Source organism: Corythoichthys intestinalis, chromosome 9 (genome assembly GCF_030265065.1).
Source record: "Corythoichthys intestinalis isolate RoL2023-P3 chromosome 9, ASM3026506v1, whole genome shotgun sequence".
Taxonomy (NCBI): Eukaryota; Metazoa; Chordata; class Actinopteri; order Syngnathiformes; family Syngnathidae; genus Corythoichthys; species Corythoichthys intestinalis.
The window spans coordinates 48,688,115-48,710,228 of record NC_080403.1 but is presented as its reverse complement, the minus strand read 5'-3'; the positions used below and the strand labels follow the sequence as shown (position 1 = coordinate 48,710,228).

Here is a 22,114-nt window from a genome sequence, read left to right as displayed (position 1 = left end):
AACCGTTAGTTGTCAGGGAACACGGGCAGGCATGTGGTGTGGACACAAATGTAGGGAAAGGGAGGCGAGGCAGAAAGGCGGTGCAAAAATGTTTTGATTAATACAAAAAAAAAAACTACAAACAAAACGACCGGGGAATCCAAAAACTCTTGAGGCAAACAAACGTCAGGCTAACAAATAAACTTACTATCGAAGCAGGATGAGGAACACAAGGAACTGGCAAAAACGCTGACATGAACGTAGACATGCACAGTGTCACGACAAGACTCAACAAAAACAGGGAGCTTATATACACACCGACACGGGGTAACGAGTCAACGAGGAACAGGTAGGTGACACAGGAGGACGCAGATTGGAGGATACACTAGGAGCAGGTACAACAGGTGAAATCAATGGGCAATCACAGGGACAATTCACACTAGGAGGAAACAAACATAAAACCTAACATCAAGTACCCCAAATCGGAATTCATGCAGCAATTACATCAGCAAAGAGCAACAGAGACAGGGTATTATGGAGCGACGGAAGGTTAGCGTTAGCACCTAGCTTGAACACGGCTTTTAGGGATAATGCAAAAAAGCGGGTTGAAAACAGTCAAAAAAAGATAAAATGAGAGGTGAGGATAAGCCAGAGAATGCACAATTTTCTCTCTGTGCTCCAAATGAGCACAATTTCAAGATTGCTTACACGTCTGAGAGTCGGGGCAAACTGTCCGTATGTGTGTGTGTGTCCTGCACACACAGTGCGTGCATGCTGTCAATCCCTATGAACTTTGAATATAAGACTAAACGGGGATTATTAATGTCTGTTATTCGTGTCCTCTTTTTGAAAATCAAAATATGATCACCCTAGATGACGTTGAGCCAGCATTTGTTTTGATGCTCCTGCGCATGAGGGTCAGTTTGCTCAGTGCATCTCTGACGGTAATTTAGTGCTCATGTTTGATACTTGAACGAGCTCAATGGACAAAGGCAGTCTGAATCGGCATGCCAGAAAAACAGATATGACAAAAAATCGTAATTGAAGGATCCGGGGAGGGGTACGATGGCTTCTTTGCAGGGCTGCGGGTGGAGGGATGGGCTGCACTTAAACCCCCCGCCTGCCCTCCCTCCCCAGGCTGGATGGGTGGAGGCCGCGGCCCTGGGTTGGCGCCCGTGTGGCGTCTCCGCTAGTCTGCGTGGCTGTCGCACGCTCGGTGGGGCTCACGTGCGGCTGGATGTGATACGGCGCGCTCGGGTGGGGGGTCCCGGTGCCGGGACTTGCGATGGGGCGGCGTAGGGTCGGTCGCCAACGGTAAAACTGTTCAGACCAACCAGGCACTTAGACTTCCATTCTCCATGTCAAACAGCTGAATAGGACAGGTTTAAAATATAAATAAAATCGGAATTGTGCAGACCCTGTAAGACCTGCGGTATGAGCATAGCAAGTCGCTGCTCCGCTAGCAGCGGGGTCGTTCTCTCCCTAATCAACGCCGAGCGAACTGGAGTGTATAAAAAAAATGCATAGGGGATAAATAAACCACAAAAAGGAACCGTGTTGGACCCTAAGTCACGCAGGCACGTGATCGCTCTCACTTTCGAGACTTTTTTGCCTGTCAAATTATGGCCACTTCCAGGAGAGCAGGTCACTCTCACATGGTATGTTCAGCAACAGCATCCAAAACACAATTGCCACATTAGAACCCGATTCTGTGTATCAAATGCAACAACAACATTTGGCCATGGCTAATCGTCTGTCATCTTGCCATTGTTGATTTTAAATAGCGTCCGAGCTGTACTTCTATTTCCAAGGTTGTCCTGCCTGTACCATCACTGCCTGAATCATCGCAGTTCAACACTGTGACGCTGCACATAAAGTAGCAAAAGCGCACCTTGCTCCGGTTGCATTCACAAGCGTTGCAGGGTGTGCTTAAAGCTGACCGAGACCCACGATTTTTGAGCGGACCAGAGTTTGTTTTTTTGGTCCGAACGACAGTTCGGATGCGCGTTCACATTTACAAAACGAAGTGGACTATCTGAGAAAAAGAACTCTATTCTGTTTAAAACAGATCATACAGTGCTAGTATGAAAGCGGCCTAAGAAGTATGCAATCTATCAGAGTGATGAAGGAATGGACTCTAACCTTCAATCTGTTACAGTTCTGAAGTTATTCGTTAAGATTTTTTGGGCTACTTGAACCCTCCGCGCCAAAATTAAAAAATCATACATTCAGTAAGTGAAGTCTACATTGCTCATTGGTGTCAATGGTTTGGTTAACATGGACCAAATTCCTTCAATTTTTTTTCATGAACACTAAAAATAGTGATCTGATTCGGATTTTTGTGTTCAGGCATCACAAAATTTGGGACATGCGCACATTGAGTAAATATACCGGAAATACTTGTTGTAAAAAAAGTAAAAGCCATAGCCACTTCTAAATCAACAAAACATCACTCTGTCCATTTCTACTTTAAATATTAGCGTTATTTCACATATTTTTCCAGTTTTTCTACCCTCAGTTGTAAGATCTTTCATTATCTCCAGCAACATGTACGTCTCATATGCAGACCAGTTCAGTCTTGCACTCGCTCTGCTTCTACTAGCTGCCAGGAATGACAAATTAGTGTACTGACATCCAGAGGCGTAGCAAGGTTCCCCGGGGGCCCCAGGCAACAAGCAACATGGGGCCCTTCGAGCGTGTGCAAGTAAGGGGGACAGTTGGACTTGGAGCAATAGAAGAAAGAGTAGCAACACAAAAATACCACCATCGGATGCGGAGGTATATACCTTTGTGTGAAATCAGTAGTCAGATTGGCCCTACGACCCACCAAATTCAAATTATTCCGTAAAAATCACTGATTGGTGGACTACCGACCGAAATGAGTATTAAATTTGCTAATAAAATTGTTTAGGATTATTTTAGATGCATATACTGTATGTTGTATTTTTCTTATAGCATATTCGACAAGGAATACGATAGACCCATTAATAGACTTTTTTGGAAAAAATCCACATTTGTTTAAGAAGTCACATGAATAATGAGGTGGCCTGTGAAAATCAACATAAAACAACTCGTCAAGGACTTTTGAGAGAGTACTTGGTGAGTCACTCTTGAAGCAATCATGTGGTATTAATAGCTGATTGGACTTTCTTAAACATGTGTAATCTATGTGACATGGTTAGTGCTGATTGGGATTGAAAACAGAATCATTACATAATCTGCCAAATGATTCCATAGTATTGAAACACTCCCTACACTTGTCGCTGCAACAGTGCAGTAAAGCTGCGTGTGCTAAATCTGTTGGCCCTCTGGGGGCCCCTGCTGGCTTGGGGCCCTAAGCAATTGCCTGGTTTGCCTAATGGGTTGCGACGCCTCTGCTGACGTCACAGACGTGAACGCTAAAGAAATTTTGGAATGAGTGTTTTCATGTGCACCAATTGCACTATAAATAACCCCTCTTATTTGGAATAAAATCTTGATCAGAATGGCCTTGATCAGTTTAGAATATTCCAAACGGGCTGTGTATATGAAGCATTTTTATTCCAGTCAGGCTTTTAACTCATTCACTCCCAGCCATTTTCACCAGAGCAAGGCCCTTCGCTCCCGGCCGTTTTACTGGATTTTGACTGATTTTGCAAGGCCCGCAGAAAATTATGTTCTATTGCTATATAAACATGGAACCCACCAAAAGAAAGATTAAACTCTCTTCTTTCAGCAGAAAAAAAGTTCATATCTTTTCCAATTCTTTAGAAATCAGCATTGGAAAATAGCTTAGTTTGAGCAATTTTCCAATTTCTGATGAAAATGAGCTTTTTGTAAATGCATACATTTCAAACGTAACTTTGACTTTAACACAGATATTTTTTGCATTAGTTACATCCCAAACATCTGAATAATGTTTTCCTTTTACAAAATATCATAAAGAACAAGACAAATAGAGCTTTTGATAGCAAAGTAACAATTTATTTACACATGACTACTGAGAGATGACGCTGTTGTCGCCGAGATGACGCCTTTGTCAGCCGTGTAAACTTTTCCCTCATCGTTGTCTGTCTCACAAAGATGGATTATTTTTGAGTCTCTGCGGAGTCTGCTCGGCGAGCCCGCTGCACAGTGGTCCCAGTCGTTTTGCTCTGTTGTCCAGCGCCTGGCATCCCAGGCGTCCTCTCGGTTGTTTTGTCCGGTCGTCCGCCGCCTGGCATCATGGCGCCAGCGCTCCGACCGTGCTCCCCAGCCTTTCATTGCTGTTGAATCGGGTTGCGGGTCTTACAAAATGTGCTACTGCCCTCCAGTGGCCAGTTTTATTGCTTTAAAATGGGTTTGGAGCTTTGTTCTTTGTTTCCCAGATAGATCGGAAGCTATAGATGCTTCTTGTAAAAAAAAAAAAAAAAAAAAAACGCAAAGACGTATTTATACGTTTTTGGGAGCAAATGAGTTAATCTGAATACCGGTAAATGTGTTCGTGTAAACATGATCAGTGTAAACATAATCAATGTGAATTTGGTACATCATCAGTTATTCAAATAGCAAAATGCCTCTAGTCTTTTTACAATATTTGCGTGATGGAAACATGTTCACCCTCCTTGGGGCTTATCATAGGTTGACAAATCAAAGTTGACCTTTTCTACTTGAGGACAACAGTGAAGCAGTACAACGGCAGACAGTTGCTGCGGGGAACCTATAATCATCCACAATAAAGAAGATACTTGCACCAGGATCCATTTACTGCAGCTCATAAGACTTGAGAGGAGTCCATTTGCTGAATGCTATAAAAAGGACTTGTTATGAAATATAAATGACTAAACCTGGCAGAAACATTTCATACTTGATTCTCCATTTTGAATCTTTGGTAGCTAGCGTGAAGTGAGGTTGTATTAAATTTTGATTATTCCCTGCCCTCAGACTCCAGAAGAACAATTGAAGGGGGGCGTTGCTATCTTCTGCGCAATTCCATTTTCTTAACACTTCTTGATCTACTTTTTATATATAGCAACCCACATTGCTCATTTCCTTCCCCGGCGGACTGAAAGGTTTGTCTGAGAGGAAGTCTGTAAAACACATGGAAGGTCACATACGCTTACACATGTGCATACTCAAGTCTAAAATGTTAACCCATTAATAGCTATGATGTCTAGTTCATTTTAATATGGAGGATTGAAATTGATAGCCAGAAATGGATGAAGATACTGTCAAGGCACTCATTTGACTCATTGGCTGCTATTGACGTGTCAATGTCAAAATGTATTGGACGTCCAGTGCCATCAGTGCAATAAAACACGAGCATTCACAGCCAGTTCTGCCAGTTTTAATGAATCGGATTTCTATCACTGTCAATGGCGGGCAATGGCTTAACCACTTGATGCTTGAATTTATATTTGAAATTTTAAAAATCATAAAAAGATATACAAATACAGCAAATTAATTTGGATTAGGGCTGTCAAAAATATTGCGTTAACGCGCAGTAATTAATTTTTTTAATTAATCACGTTAAAATATTTGACGCAATTAACGCACATTTCCCGCTCAGACAGTATTCTGCCTTTTGGTAAGTTTTATAGCAAGGTTTTTTGTGCTGTCTAACAGCAAACTATTGTGGTCGCTTTGCGACATGGTTTATTGCTTTATTGCCAGTTCAATATGGCTGCACGACATCTCGGGCTGACGCCTACGTTGTAATGTTGTGCTTATATGATCCTTGGACAAGATTTGTCCGTAAGTATGGTTGTTGTAAAGAATGTACATATTATGTTAGTAAGCGAAATGTTATATTTTTTGTATGAGACGCTTTTTGTTTATGTTTAGTGAACCTGTATAGCGTGCTAAGCTAACGTTGTTGCTAATGCAATGCTTGTGTACTTTTATTTTGTAGTTTTACGACAGTCTAAAGAGGACAATGGTTTGAGGCCATTTTATTAATAAATCAGATGAAAAAGGAAGTCTAATTATTAAGGCGTCGTTCACTAGCTGTCTAGCTTTGGAAAAAGTAGATGCTTCGGAGTGAGGACAGCATAGACAGATTTAAATGACAGTAGAGTGAAATGCCCACTACAGTCCTTATGTACCATATGTTGAATGTATATATCCATCTTGTGTCTTATCTTTCCATTCCAACAAATTATTTTACAGAATATATATATAATTTACTGAAAAATATGGCATATTTTATAGATGGTTTGAATTGCGATTAATTGCGATTAATTACGATTAATTAATTTTTAAGCTGTAATTAACTCGATTAAAAATTTTAATCGTTTGACAGCCCTAATTTAGACTAAAATAAATGCATTCAAAAAATTTAGAAAATTTCAAAAAATCAAAAGGAATTTATGAATATATATATTTTTTAATTTCTTTTAACTTTTTAAATTTTCTTCAATATCTTTGTTATGTTTAAATTAGAGCTGTCCCAACTAGTCGACGTAGTCGACGTCATTGATGATGTAGGTGCGTCGACGAGCACGCCATCCCATCGACGGTTAATAAGAGGTTTAAAAAAAAAAAAAAACGTGTGGAAAGTTGAGAATGACGAACGCTTCAGATGCAAGCGGGGAAAGCGGCACAAAGCCAAAAAAGCGCACCAGAGTAGCCAAAGCATGGACTTATTTCAACGAAACAAAGGAAGGTACACTGTCGTGTGCAGTCTTTGCATTGCCAAGCTTGCAAATTTTGGAAGACAACAGGAGACAACAAGCTGGCAGATCGTAAGTCCATATAAAAACCTAACATTTTTTTAAGTTGCCTTTATGAGCCACATATCATCATGCATCATTAAGTTATTTTCACGTACTTCTCTCCAGTGACACGTGACATTTATTTATCTACTCTGCTGCTGCTCCCGAAAACTGTCTCGAGTCTACAATCTCTGTAGTCTGTGCACAGCATGCAGATTGTATTTGTTAGAATGATGGATGCTCCCACTGTGGGAAAAAAACATTTTAAAAAAAAAACTAAAACTAATGGAAACACTGGGCTGCTTACTATAGTCCATGACTGAACTAATCTTATTTACTATTTATTACGTTACAACGTTTCATTATGTTTATGACGGAAAACCCAGACAAGGCTGAAAAGCAGTTTCGGCTCTTGCACCCCTCTTTAAAATAAAATGCTGTGTTTTAAGCCAAAAGAACTCTTGTGTTTGATAAAACAACATGTCTATATGCTGCCATAGCAGTTTCATACAGTATTAAGGCCCCGAACTATTTTTAATTTGTCCGTTTTACCCTGGAGACCATGTTTACGGAGAACTGCTTTTTAACCCAGCCATAAAAAGAATTGTATTTATTATTCGAAATGTCTATCATTTTTAGCTTAGAATCATTAATTGATGTTTAACATTTATTTTTGGGGAAAAAAAACAAACAAAAAAACGACTTTATAAAAATTATTCACTCGCATATTTTAAACGCTTAAACAAATTATGTCACAATGGAAAAAAAAAATAGTTTCTGTAAATAAGTCACGGCTATTTTCCTCATAACTATGGCTTAATTGTATTTTTTGATGTTTTAGATGATAAATAATTGATCCAAACAAAGAAAAATTGGAAAAAAAAAAACATTTAAAAGGGTAAACATTCGAAAAAGAAATCTCGACCATTCCTTGATGTCTGCGATTTCTGCATTGCGACCTTTATTACCGTGTTTCACCCATAAAATCCCCAAAAAGTCCGGCTGTGGCCATTCACAGCTGTGTCTTGACACTGGGTGAGACATGCTACACCGAGTTTTTGGATCGAAAAAAGGTAAAAGGTAAGTACGCGATAATATCTTGTTAAAATCGAGGTGCTTTTAGTTATGATCTCTCATGCTCTCACCTCGAGTTAGGGTTTAGGGGTTTAAAAAATTTTTTTTTTCAAAAATGCCCTCCTGTTCAAAATTGTTGTTCCCCCAGAAAACTGAGATTTTAAGCTTTCCAATTATGTATCACACATAAATATAGGACAATTTTGAAATTTGGCCAAATTTGGGTTCTCAGAATGGAACTTCAAGTCACCTGAGTGTTTTCCGCGATAAACATTTAGTAGTATACTATAATATTAATGCTACATATTTTTAATATGTAGTGGTTGTTTTTTAAGAATTGTATTGAATCATGTTGGAAAGGTGAAGTCAGTGTTCTGAATCTGTTTACATTCCATTCTTTAGCACCAGTTAATGCTATTAGCATTTGCCATCATTGTTTATTTGTGATTTATTATTGTTGTTTATGTGTTTATTTGTACTTTAATAAAGAATTTAAGTGCTCTAAAATGTTTTTGTGAATTATTTAGCTTCAACGAAAATTGTATTGCAAGAAATTATTGTTAAAAAAGACTAATCAGAAGAAAAATTGCTGTTTGAGACAGTCCTAGTTTTAATCTTTTTTTTTTAATTTTCCAATTTTAGTGTTACTTTTCAATTTAATTCTCTGCATTTTTTAAAAATTTGTTATTGTCGTGTGCATATGTTTTCCCCTATCCTGTTTTTTTAAATATATATTTGTTAAGTGTAAATTCCGGTCAAATACCATGAAATTATTTCTTTTTCTTAATTATTTTGCGCTTAATTAACGGCCGTAACCATATTGTATTTTCGTCTTTATTCATTTTAATTTTGTTGCATTTTACATTTTATTAATTTATCATGTTATTCTTTCATTCATTAATATATATACTAGGGCTGTCAAACATTTAAAATTTTTATTCAAGTTAATTACAGCTTAAAAAATAATTAATCGTAATTAATCGTGATTCAAACCATCTATAAAATATGCCATATTTTTCCGTAAATTATTGTTGAAATGGAAAGACACAAGACGGATGTATACATTCAACATACTGTACATAAGTACTGTATTTGTTTATTATAACAATAAATCAACAAGATGGCATTAACATTATTAACATTCTGTTAAAGCGATCCATGGACAGAAAGACTTGTAGTTCTTAAAAGATAAATGTTAGTACAAGTTATAGAAATTTTATATTAAAACCCCTCTTAATGTTTTCGTTTTAATAAAATTTGTTAAATTTTCAATCAAAAAATAAACTAGTAGCCCGCCATTGTTGATGTCAATAATTACACAATGCTCATGGGTGCTTAAGAACATAAAATCAGTTGCAACCCAGCGCCAGCAGAGGGCGACAAAACTCCAAAAAAACACAAGTAACAAGTAACATTGCACTGTGCTGTCATTTTAATCTGTTTGAGCGGGGCATGTGCGTTAATTGCGTCAAATTTTTTAATGTGATTAATTGAAAAAATTAATTGCCGTGCGTTAACGCGATCATTTTGACGGCCCTAATATACAGTATATGTTATATTAGGACTGCATTATATACAAATATAAATGTAATTATAATGGAGACCTAGCATCTATATATGCGGACATGTTTTGGCCTACTTGACTCAAAATGTGATACTTCATTTTAATTTCAGATAAAAATGTAACTACTTTGTAATGCTACTTGTAGACATTGAAGGATACCTCTGCTGTGTTTTGTATGCGACGCCATTTCTCCGTTTTTTTCTCTCCCTCAAACCTTTTTAGAACGTAAAAGTTTTACTTCCTCCCACATTCACGATTAAAGACTACCTCTATATGCCGTGCAATTGACTGACACCCAGTCCAGGATTTATCCGCCTCAAGTCAGTCGAGGTCAGCTACAGCTCCCCGCAACCCTTATGAGCACAACCGGTACAGAAAAAAGCTACAAAATGTCTCCTCTTATGCATTCCCACGTTGAAAACACAGCTTGTTTGGAGTCTCTCCTTTCAGAGACAACAACGCATGACTGATGCCCGTCTCGGACATGCTGTTGCAAACCAAGCGGTGAGAAGCGCCTGGAGTAGCTCACTCTGAATGAGTCAGCAGACATCCTCATACAGGACATGCCTCTGCATCCAATTACACGCTTAATGAGTATTATCCAAATGTACTAAGACACATTTTGAAGAAGTTGCATGCGAGACTAACTTACCAGTTAACGCTCAAACGCTGGCATGTTAACAGAGCATCCCTCTGACAAGTCTTGTGTTCCACCCCAGACGGGACATTCTTCAGTAACCTAGGGGTGGGGTGCTCCATGCCCCCCCCCTTGCATAACCACGCTCCAGCAGCATCCTCCGCCGCCACGGTCAGCGCCCTCTCTCTAAATGCCAGCCTGGGCTAACTGGACTACTCCCTGCAAGAACTAAAGTGGCACCTGGTGAAAAGATTCCTAATTTTAGCCGATGGTCCATCTGTCACGTGGCGGCTTGGCGGTGTTTCGCGCTCACAGCCGGAACCGTTCGACTGGACTCGTTTGAATATCATGGCACGATTTTGGGCAACACCCTTGCGAGCAAAAAATAACTCAAATGAAGTGAGATGAGAAAACAATAGGGATTCACTGCAAATGTGTGTTACATAACGCAAAATACAGTTTTGTTCAAGCAAGTCCATGGTTCAAGCTTATTCAACCCCCACGGTTGATAAGTGTTTTTGCAAGTTTGATATTTATTTTTCATCCTGTTCATAATCGCATTAAAGAACTAAAAACTGCAGTTTCTGGAGAAATTACTCTAGGTCTTTGTTGTGTGGAGATACAGATCTTAGCCCAGCCCAGGTTGGTTTGGGGACATTTAGGGGACCAATATAATGATCGACAAACATGATCGTCAATGGTATTAAACAAGGTAAATGTCAATGAAAATGAATAGGAAATTTGGACGTCCGTGGCCGTCAATGGCATCGACATCCATAAGCGTCAATGGAATCCAAGTACATTGGCATCAATAGAATCGACAAACATGGCCGTCATTGGCAACTGTCTAAATTGGCCTCAATACAATGTTAATGCCATTGGAATTGAATGTGAAATTTGGACGTCCATGGCCGTCAATGGCATCGACATCCATATGCGTCAATGGAATAATCCAAGTACATTGGCATTAATAGAATCGACAAACATGGCCGTCAATGGCAACTGTCTAAATTGGCCTCAATACAATTTTAATGCCATTGGAAATGAATGGTAAATTTGGACGTCCATGGCTGTCAATGGCATCGACTTCCATATGCGTCAATGGAATCTGGGACATTTGGGGGACACATCCTATTAATATCTGGTCATTTCCTGTTATTTGGGGGCATTAATTTTTTTCCCATTGAAAATGAATGGGAAATTTGGACGTCCATAGCCGACAATGGCATCGACTTACATATGTGTCAATGGAATCCAAGTACATTGGCATCAATAGATTCAACATACATGGCCGTCAATGGCATCAATGCACTGTAAATTCCATTGGAAATTCCATTGGAAGTGAATGGGAAATTTGAACCAACGTTGCATCCCATTAAAAATGAATGGGAAAGTTTTTTGCAAATTTCAGGGGAACCGTAAATTTTTTTCCAATTTCTGTATACAACTTTTGTGCCCCTCACCGTTTGGTCAAAAATTGTAGGACTAGATAGATTTTGAAAAATTGTTTTTTTTCCCGAAATATCTGTGAAAAACCGGCGTTTACGGGCGAATGGAAAATTTTTCGGGGTCGTTTGAAAAATTCCCTGTGTCGCGTGAAAATTCCGGTCGTTTCGATATTTGAATGGTGCCGATCGGTCAAACAGTTCGGGTTGTGCGGCGCGCCGAAGAAATTCCATTAAAAAAAAAAAAAAAACAGAATAACACTATTTGGGTCTTTTTCAAAGACCAAGATAATGATATGTCAAATAGACAAATATAATTGAAATTATTTTTCAGACTATTCCAAATTATGGCCTTTCTGTGATTACTTAACTGACAAAATTATTAAACCCCTTATGTACAGTGGGGCAAATAAGTATTTAGTCATTTAGTTCTCCCACTTGAAAATATTAAAGAGGCCTGTGATTGTCAACATGGGTAAACCTCAACCATGAGAGACAGAATGTGGGGAAAAAAATCGGAAAATCACATTGTTTGATTTTTAATTCATCTGCAAATCATGGTGGAAAATAAGTATTTGGTCAATACCAAAAGTTCATCTCAATACTTTGTTATGTATCCTTTGTTGGCAATAACGGATGCCAAACGTTTTCTGTAACTCTTCACAAGCTTTTCACACACTGTTGCTGGTTCTTAGCCCATTCCTCCATTCAGATCTCCTCTAGAGCAGTGATGTTTTGGGGCTGTCGTTGGGCAACACAGACTTTCAACTCCCTCCACAGATTTTCTATGGGGTTGAGATCTGGAGACTGGCTAGTCCACTCCAGGACCTTAAAATACTTCTTACGAAGCCACTCCTTTGTTGCCCTGGCTGTGTGTTTGGGATCATTGTCATGCTGAAAGACCGAGCCACGTCTCATCTTCAATGCCCTTGCTGATGGAAGGAGATTTTCACTCAAAATCTCTCGTTACATGGCCCCATTCATTCTTTCCTTTACACAGATCAGTCGTCCTGGTTCCTTTGCAGAAAAACAGCCCCATTTGGGAATTTGAGAATTTTATAGCCATTTGAAGTTTTGTTATACTTGTATAAAAAATAATAATCGGGATTTTATTAGGGAATTTGAATCGAATTTGATTGAATTTTTTTAAGTCGCTGCTCATGAAGACTCATGTATACCTAAGGGAGGTGCCTGTTTTGGTTTTAGGTCGCTGGCAGCTTTGGTTTTGAAAATATTTCAATTTTGAGTTTTTGAAAATAGGCCCCCTGCGGATTGCCCCGGAGCCCCGTCAACTGATAGCGAAGTCAATGCATGAAACTTATCAGAAAAAAAAAAGCATCATCTCCAGGTGGGAGGCCAATGGGTTTTCCCATTGGCAGTGTATCAAATACTTGTTCTCCCCACTGTACACCCTGAACAGGTCACCAGCCAGTAAGAAGCAATGCCGTACAGACTCAGTTTGACCTTGACGAATCCAAATCCTCATCTGTCTGTCATATTACATCGCTAGCCTTGTGAACACAATCGTGAGTTAATAAGCCCTGCTGCTGAGATAAAAAAGCACATGGCAGGTACAAGAAGATGAGAGCACCAACTGATAAGAAAGTTCCCCTCTCGTCTCCTTTGTTCTTTTTATCGTTACCATCTAATTACTAACTGTGCATGTCACAACCGGATACGCGCACGTCCTACTTGTTGTAATGAGGCAGACACATACACACGAATACACACGCATGCAGGGTGTGTCAGACACACTGCTTACAAGTGTCCTCTACTGACAGATAAGTGGAATTGCACCTCTCAACAACCAAGTGCATTATGAATAAATAAAGCAGTCAATGCTCAACACAGGCATCCTATTATATGTCAGTTACTCTGTTTTCTTTGTAAATGTCCAAGCACACTTAATCCTTTGTAAGACAAGTAGTTATTCTTTGTAATTACAACAATAAAAACAGCATTGTAAAGATCTGGCGACATCACACTTTGGGTTTAAAAAAAAGTGAAAAATAAGAATATTTACCATTAACTCATTCACGACTAAAGACATACGAACACTGTTGTTTATGATGTTCAACGGCTCATAACTGGAGAACGAAAAATAAATTTTTAATGATGAGAGATGGGTATCTGATCTTTTTTTGTAAGTACTGTGTTCATGTATCCATTGGATATAATATTCCGTGGCATTTGAAACAAGGGGTTGTCTTCTGAAAAATGGGTGGGAGTGAATGAGTTAAATGAGTGCCCTACAATGGATAAGGATGGAAAATTACATCAGCAAGTGCATACATTTTCAAATGAGGATTTTATTTACTAGAAAATTACAATTTCCAGTCACAGAATCATCTGGCCTTTGAAAGGTGACCTAGCGCCTACCATGCTGGTGACTTTAATGTGTAGTGAGATCATCACCCCCCGAAAAAATTTTTTTGTTTTGTTTTGTTATACTTGTATAAAAAAAAAATACTCGGGATTTTATTAGGGAACGACTTTGAATTCAATATATATGCATATTTGGGCTGTCAAAATTATCGCGTTAACGGGCGGTAATTAATTTTTTAAAATTAATCACATTAAAATATTTGACGCAATTAACGCACATGCCCCGCTCAAACAGATTAAAATGACAGTACAGTGTAATGTCCGCTTGTTACTTGTTTTTTGGTGTTTGGCGCCCTCTGCTGGCGCTTGGGTCCAACTGATTTTATGGGTTAGTACCATGAGTGAGCATGGTGTAATTATTGACATCAACAATGGCGAGCTACTAGTTTATTTTGTGAATGAAAATTTTCACAAATTTTAATAAAACGAAAACATTAGGAGGGGTTTTAATATAAAATTTCTATAACTTGTACTAACATTTATCTTTTAAAGAACTACAAGTCTTTCTATCCATGGATCGCTTTTAACAGAATGTTAATGTTAATGCCATCTTGTTGATTTATTATTATAATAAACAAATACAGTACTTATGTACCGTATGTTGAATGTAAATATCCGTCTTGTTTCTTATCTTTCCATTCCAACAATAATTTACAGAAAAATATATAAAATATATATATATAAATTAGGGCTGTCAAAATTATCGCGTTAACGCGCGGTAATTAATTTTTTAAATTAATCACGTTAAAATATTTGACGCAATTAACGCACACGTCCCGCTCAGACAGTATTCTGCCTTTTGGTAAGTTTTACAGCAAGGCTTTTTAAGCTGTCTAACAGCGAACTCTTGTGGTCGCTTTGCGACATGGTTTATTTTTTTCTTGCCAGTTCAATATGGCTGCACGACGTCTCGGGCTGACGCCTACGTTGTAATGTTGTGCTTATATGATCCTTGGACAAGATTTGTCCGTAAGTATGGTTGTTGTAAAGAATGTACATATTATGTTAGTAAGCGAAATGTTCTATTTTTTGTATGAGACGCTTTTTATTTATGTTTAGTGAACCTGTATAGCGTGCTAAGCTAACGTTGTTGCTAATGCAATGCTTGTGTACTTTTTTTTTTTTTTGTAGTTTTATGACGGTCTAAAGAGGACAATGGTTTGAGGCTATTTTATTAATAAATCAGATGAAAAAGGAAGAAGTCTGATTATTAAGGCGTCGTTCACTAGCTGTCTAGCTTTGGAAAAAGTAGACGCTTCGGAGTGAGGACAGCATAGACAGATTTAAATGACAGTAGAGTGAAATGCCCACTACAGTCCTTATGTACCGTATGTTGAATGTACAGTGGGGAGAACAAGTAGTTGATACACTGCCAATGGGTTTTCCCATTGGCAGTGTATCAACTACTTGTTCTCCCCACTGTATATATCCATCTTGTGTCTTATCTTTCCATTCCAACAATTTATTTTACAGAATATATATATAATTTACAGAAAAATATGGCATATTTCATAGGTGGTTTGAATTGCGATTAATTGTGATTAATTACGATTAATTAATTTTTAAGCTGTAATTAACTTAAATTAAATTAAAAATTTTAATCGTTTGAAAGCCCTAATATATATATATATATATATATTATATATATATTTGGTTTACTGTATGTTTAACTAAATATATAACAATTTAAAAAACAAGATTTTTTTAGGGTAAAAATTTTAAAATTGATAAGAAATAAGGATTTTTAAAAAAATATATATACTAAAATAATAAAATAAAAAAATAAATGTCAATTTATTGAAACAATATTACTACCATAATTTTTGGACTATAAGCTCCTACTTTTTTCCCCTCATTTTGAATCCTGCGGCTTACAGTCCAATGCGGCTTAATCGTTTATTTATTTGGGTAAATAGTTAACACTTTATTTGACATGCGGTTTCATAAGACTGCCATAAGATTATGACATGACACTATCATGGGCACTAACGAATGCTTATGACAGATGCTATTAAGTGTCCAGCAAATTCTGTCACTAAGTCTATTTATGTCCTGCTTTTACATCCATTCAAAAGGGAGATCATTTGCCAGATGACACAAAATGACATCTGTCATAAGCATTCATTAATGCTCATGGCAGTTTCATGTCATAATTATGATGGTCTTATGACAGTCTTATTGCGTCTCTATCAAATAAAGTGTTATCAAATACCATAGCTAGCAATTAATGAAACAACTGGAATAGTAACTGAAGAAATAATTAGCACAGAACATCAATTTTGATTGTTATTTACATCTGTAGCGCTGCAATGCATGCTAGGAGGAATGTTGGACGACAGCAGCGTTGACAGCAGGTGGCAGCAGAGGTTGACTGTCTGCCCCAAGGGACCAGTGATGGCCAAATGAAGCTTCTTGAAAATTATTAATTTGATTTTATGACAGTCTTATGATGTCGCTGTCAAATAAATGGTAAATGGAGAGTGTTACCGGTTAATATCCTTTGGTGTAATAATCCCATAATACAGTGAGGACAGCTACAATTTATAGTCTGGTGCGGTTTATCTATGAACAAATACCCTTTTCTTGTCAAATTAGGTGGGTGGCGGCTTACAGTCAGGTGCGCCTTATAGTCCGAAAATTACAGTAATTATTTCCTATTTATTCAAATATATATATATATACTGTATGTATTAAAGATATCCCGATCGATCGGGTCCGATCACGTCATTTTCAAAGTATCGGAATCGGCAAAAAAATATCGGACATGCCTTTTTAAATTTTTTTTTTTTTTTTTTCAATTAAATCGTTTTCTAATTGTATGTAACGTTACAGACAAAAGTGTCTTACACTCATCCAGAGCCATTTAGTTTTGGCTTAAAGTAGGGCTATCAAATTTATCGCGTTAACGGCGATAATTAATTTTTTTGAATTAATCACGTTAAAATATTTAACCCAATTAACGCATGCGCTGCACGACCGACTCACGCATTGTTGCGTTCAATCTATAATGGCACCGAATTACCTATATATAGAGCTAAAAGGCAGCGTAAAATGAGTAGAGAGAATTTTGGCAGCCTTCGGAGCCTTCTTTTAATTGGTTAAAGCCTTACAATTCCTCTCTCAACAATTAGACATATCGTGGGAAGCAAGGTAGTTGTCGATCTTTTTCTTAACACCCTATGTTATTTCCCAACGCAGAGAAGATATATCAATTGGTGCCACTACGCACAGTCATGGTTGCACTTCCTATCATGCATTTAGGCAGAACAGGTAAATGGCTACAGTATCATTTACTGAAAGCTCAACAAATACACTAGATGGCAATATTTAGCCACAATATACAAAGTCACGTTTATCCTTTAAGAATTACAAGTCTTTCTATCCGTGGATCCCTCTCACAGAAAGAATCTTAATAATGTAAATGCCATCTTGAGGATTTATTGTCAAAATAAACAAATACAGTACTTATGTACTGTATGTTGAATGTATATATTCGTCCGAGTTTTATTCATTTTTTTCTTAATGCATTGCCAAAATGTATATGATCGGGAAAAATGATCGGGAATGATTGGAATTGAATCGGGAGCAAAAAAAAGCAATCGGATCGGGAAATATCGGGATCGGCAGATACTCAAGCTAAAACGATCGGGATAAAAAAAATAAAAAAACATGATCGGAACAAGCCTAACATATATATATATATATATATATATATATATATATATTTTTTTTTAGGATTTCCCATTTTTCATTTTTCCCCCATTGTTATTATTACTCTTCTTACGTACTTATGATGTCCTCCATTGCATGCATGCGTGTTAAATGTAATTTCAAGAACCAAGCGATTTCAAAGAGCAATCAAATAAGTGCTTATTTTAAATACTTCAAATACGGTAATTCTTATATTTATTTAAAAATTATATGCTATAAATAAAAGCAAATACTAGAATCCAGTTAAGGTCAGACTTTTTCCTCCAAAGCATAAACATACCGTTTATGTGGTTAAGCTTAGCTTCACTGTAGACTGTAAATTGTTCATAGGTGTGAATGAAAGTGTGAATTTTTTTTTCGCGCCTGCGATAGGATGGCGACTATTCTGGATTGTACCTCACATATTAAATCAGTCATAGGTTTAGCCTCAAAATCTAAGTATCATTCAACTGTCAGTCTCCCCAGTCAAAATGAATTGGACGTGTATCTCCGTCAATGGCAGTGAAACATGATGCCACCCCGGTTGAAATAGATTTAGTGTCTATCGCTGTCAAATGCCGTGAATGAGTTTAAAAAAAAAAAAAATCTAAATGTCACCTAGTGATCTTACCTTTTGTCCTGTCACCCAGTCATGAAGTCAAGAGAGAAGCCTCCCAACACCGCATCCTCACACTCAGTGCTTCTTGCCTCCTATCGTTTTCTTTTGCTGCTGCTGCTGCTGCTGCTTCCTCCGGAATAATCCACAAAGCTTCTGTCACTCCTCCTTCTATCCCTCCCAGTTTCAAGACGACGCACATGTGCACCGACGAGTCCATCCAGCGCCGAATCGAGGGTGAGCACTGTCCGAAAGGCGGGCTATAAATAGCCGTCTCAACTCCATCGTTGTCGCTTCGCATGATGCTTTGAGCGAGAAGGAGAGGACGCAGGCGGGTAGCATCTATTGCTGCAAATCTTCGTGCAAGAGTGGAAGCTGTTCCAAACAACAAAAGGAGAAATACTATTAGAATAATCATTTTGTTTTCTTGTATACATAGGTGAGAGCAGGGTTTATTGTCCCATAGGTTGGTTGTCTCGCTTGCTGTAACTTGACCACAAGAGAGCGGTGTTGCACAAGGATCATAATTATGCCTAGAAGGAAAAAAAAGTTAAAGTGATCCTCTACCTTAAATACATGTAGGCTCTAATAAACCACAATTGTTCTCTTGTACTAAAATATGTTGTTAGAAACACATAAAATGTTGAATCAATGGCAATATTTTATCATATTTAGTACATATTTTGACTGATAGTTGGCGCCATGTTTTGCGGGCTCGCAGTGATGACGTAAATGGGATGTTTCCAAATGTGTACAACCATTGCGTATTGCTGCCTAAACTCGCTTAGTAAAATGCCACGATGTGCTGCTTTTGGATGCAATTTCCAGTCAAATGGTAAGAAGTGGAGTGACGTGATTGGTCAAGGTGGAATTATTATTTTTTGTGAATAAATATGCATAAGTGGAAGCTTCTCCCCTTTTTGGTTCCTGTATGCTCGTATCCTACCTACCACGCATTACAACTGGCGCCCGAACATTTTTCCTGGATCCTCAGTCAAGTAAGGGATCTGTTTAATTTCTGGATCCGACGGTCCCACCGCAACTGCAATATTGGTTTCGGATCTGTCTAGTTTCTGGTTTTGTCGGTCCCACAGCGGCTTTTGGGATCAGTCTATTTTGTGGATTCGACGGCCTGATCGCGGTTGCAACATTGCCATGAGATCGGTCTAATTCCTGGATCTTCGAGTGAGTGAAAAAAACGCGGATTTGGATTACTATTGCTATCTTTTTTGTTGACTATTCTTCGTGGGAGTTTTCCCCAAATCATACACAATAATTAAAGCACTGTCAGGGACGCGGGCAGGTAGGTTGTGTGGACCCAAAAGCAGGGAAACGAAAAAGGCAGCGAGGCAGGTGGCAGTGAACTCAAAAAACGTTTTAATAATGCCTAACAAAAATCACAAAGTACAAACAAAAGGACTGGTAATCAAAAAGGCAATATTCAAACCAAAACTTACTTAATCAGAGGGACTGGTACACGAGGGCTTGGACAGGACTTGAAATTGACGTTTGCATAGACAGACATTGACATAGACAATGACGCAACAAGGAGTGACAAGAAACTGGGTCATTATATACACACGCAGACAAGGGGTAACGAGACGAGAAACAGCTGGGTAACACAGGTGGATGTAGATTGCAGGATACACTGGGAGAACACACACAGGTGAGAGCAATGGGCAATCACAGGGACAAGTCACACTAGGAGAAAACAAACACAAAACCTAACAGTACCCCCCCCTCAAGGGACGGATCCCAGACGTCCCTACGAAAACAAAGTCCCAAACACGGCGATAAGAAGGATGCAGAAGGAGGGAGCAACATTAGCCCGTCAGGGCTAGTTAGGCGGGCGTCCAGGACGCCAGACGTGGGCCGATCGCACGGGTTGATCGGGAGGGCGCCCGGGGCGCCAGACATTGGGTGACCGCACAGGCAGATCAGGCGGGCGTCCCAGACGAGGTAGTGCTCGGTCGTCCATACCGCCACGTCGTGGCAGGAAGCGGGGAGCAGCATCGTCGGGGCGAGGGTCAGGAACAGAGTCGGAGTCGTCGTGCGGACCAGGAACAGAGTCGGGGTCGTCGTGCGGACCAGGAACAGAGTCGGGGTCGTCGTGCGGACCAGGAACAGAGTCTGAGTCGTCGTGCGGACCAGGAACAGAGTCGGAGTCGTCGTGCGGACCAGGAACAGAGTCGGGGTCGTCGTGCGGACCAGGAACAGAGTCGGGGTCGTCGTGCGGACCAGGAACAGAGTCGGGGTCGTCGTGCGGACCAGGAACAGAGTCGGAGTTGTCTGCTGGCGTGACAGCGTCTGAGTCGTCTGCTGGCGTTACAGCGTCTGAGTCGTCTGCTGGCGTGACAGCGTCTGAGTCGTCGTCGTCTGCTGGCGTGACATCAGCGGAGTCGTCGTCGTCTGCTGGCGGGACAGCAGCGGAGTCGTCGTCGTCTGCTGGCGGGACAGCAGCGGAGTCGTCGTCGTCTGCTGGCGGGACAGCAGCGGAGTCGCAGGAGTCTGCTGGCGGCACAGCAGCGGAGTCGCAGGGGTCTGCTGGCGGCACAGCAGCGGAGTCGCAGGGGTCTGCTGGCGGCACAGCAGCGGAGTCGCAGGGGTCTGCTGGCGGGACAGCAGCGGAGTCGCAGGGATCTGCTGGCGGGACAGCAGCGGAGTCGCAGGGGTCTGCTGGCGGGACAGCAGCGGAGTCGCAGGAGAAAACAGGAGCGGTCGGCGCGGGCACAAGACTGCGGGGAGTCGGCGCGGGAGGCACTTGACTGCGGGGAGTCGGCACGGGAGGCACTTGACTGCGGGGAGTCGGCACGGGAGACACTTGACTGCGGGGAGCCGGCGCGGGAGGAACTTGACTGCGGGGAACCGGCACGGGAGGAACTTGACTGCGGGGAACCGGCACGGGAGGAACTTGACTGCGGGGAGCCGGCGCGGGAGGAACTTGACTGCGGGGAGCCGGCGCGGGAGGAACTTGGATGTGGGGAGCCGGCGCGGGCCCGTGACGTCGGCGTGTACGAGCACGCTGAGGCTTCCGTACAGTGTTCGATGGCAGACTGTGTGGAACATTACATGGTGGGATTGAAGGAGGGGTGAAGGAACTACGGCCCTTACCTGGGCGCCCCCGCTGGCCACCACGCGGAGGTCCAGTGTAGATGGCCAAACGGGAACCCAGGTAAGGGTCCAGAGAAAAAGGCTGGGAAGGGGACGTGGAATGACTGAGGCGTGACAAAAACTGAGAAGGTGAAGAATAGGGCATGGAATAAAAATCTGGGTCGGAGTCGGTGTCAGAAAGAAAATCATATGAATTGTGATATTCTTCAAAATCAGAAAAATCTGAATCTAAAAAAACGTGGCGAGGCAGAACATAATCAGGGGAACGGGCGGATGGTTGTCGGCGTGCACGCCGGTATCGGATTTTTCCCGCTGGGTCCACCATTAGTTGCGTCATTCTGTCAGGGACGCGGGCAGGTAGGTTGTGTGGACCCAAAAGCAGGGAAACGAAAAAGGCAGCGAGGCAGGTGGCAGTGAACTCAAAAAACGTTTTAATAATGACTAACAAAAATCACAAAGTACAAACAAAAGGACTGGTAATCAAAAAGGCAATGTTCAAACCAAAACTTACTTAATCAGAGGGACTGGTACACGAGGGCTTGGACAGGACTTGAAATTGACGTTTGCATAGACAGACATTGACATAGACAATGACGCAACAAGGAGTGACAAGAAACTGGGTCATTATATACACACGCAGACAAGGGGTAACGAGACGAGAAACAGCTGGGTAACACAGGTGGATGTAGATTGCAGGATACACTGGGAGAACACACACAGGTGAGAGCAATGGGCAATCACAGTAGGAGAAAAACAAACACAAAACCTAACAAGCACTATGGCACCCTACAGTGACTCTGACATGGACCTTACTTTTATGTTGGAGATCGTCTGGGAACGCGCGTGTGCGTACCGCTAAGCTCCCGAGTGACGGGTGGTCAAGGTGAAAATATTATTTTTTGTGTGAATACATGTGCATAAGTGGAAGCTTCTCCCTTTTTC

General features: G+C 40.3%; 1 protein-coding gene across 1 annotated transcript in view; it reads right to left on the bottom strand.

Moving 5' to 3' along the window:
- The window catches only part of nav1b (neuron navigator 1b), a 202,816-nt gene extending 184,620 nt beyond the window's left edge, over positions 1–18,196 (bottom strand). The window contains exon 1 of the mRNA XM_057845420.1: positions 18,077–18,196. The gene's annotated coding sequence lies outside the window, so the exon portion shown is untranslated. The remainder of the gene's footprint in view (positions 1–18,076) is intronic.
- Between the last annotated feature and the right edge of the window lie 3,918 nt (positions 18,197–22,114).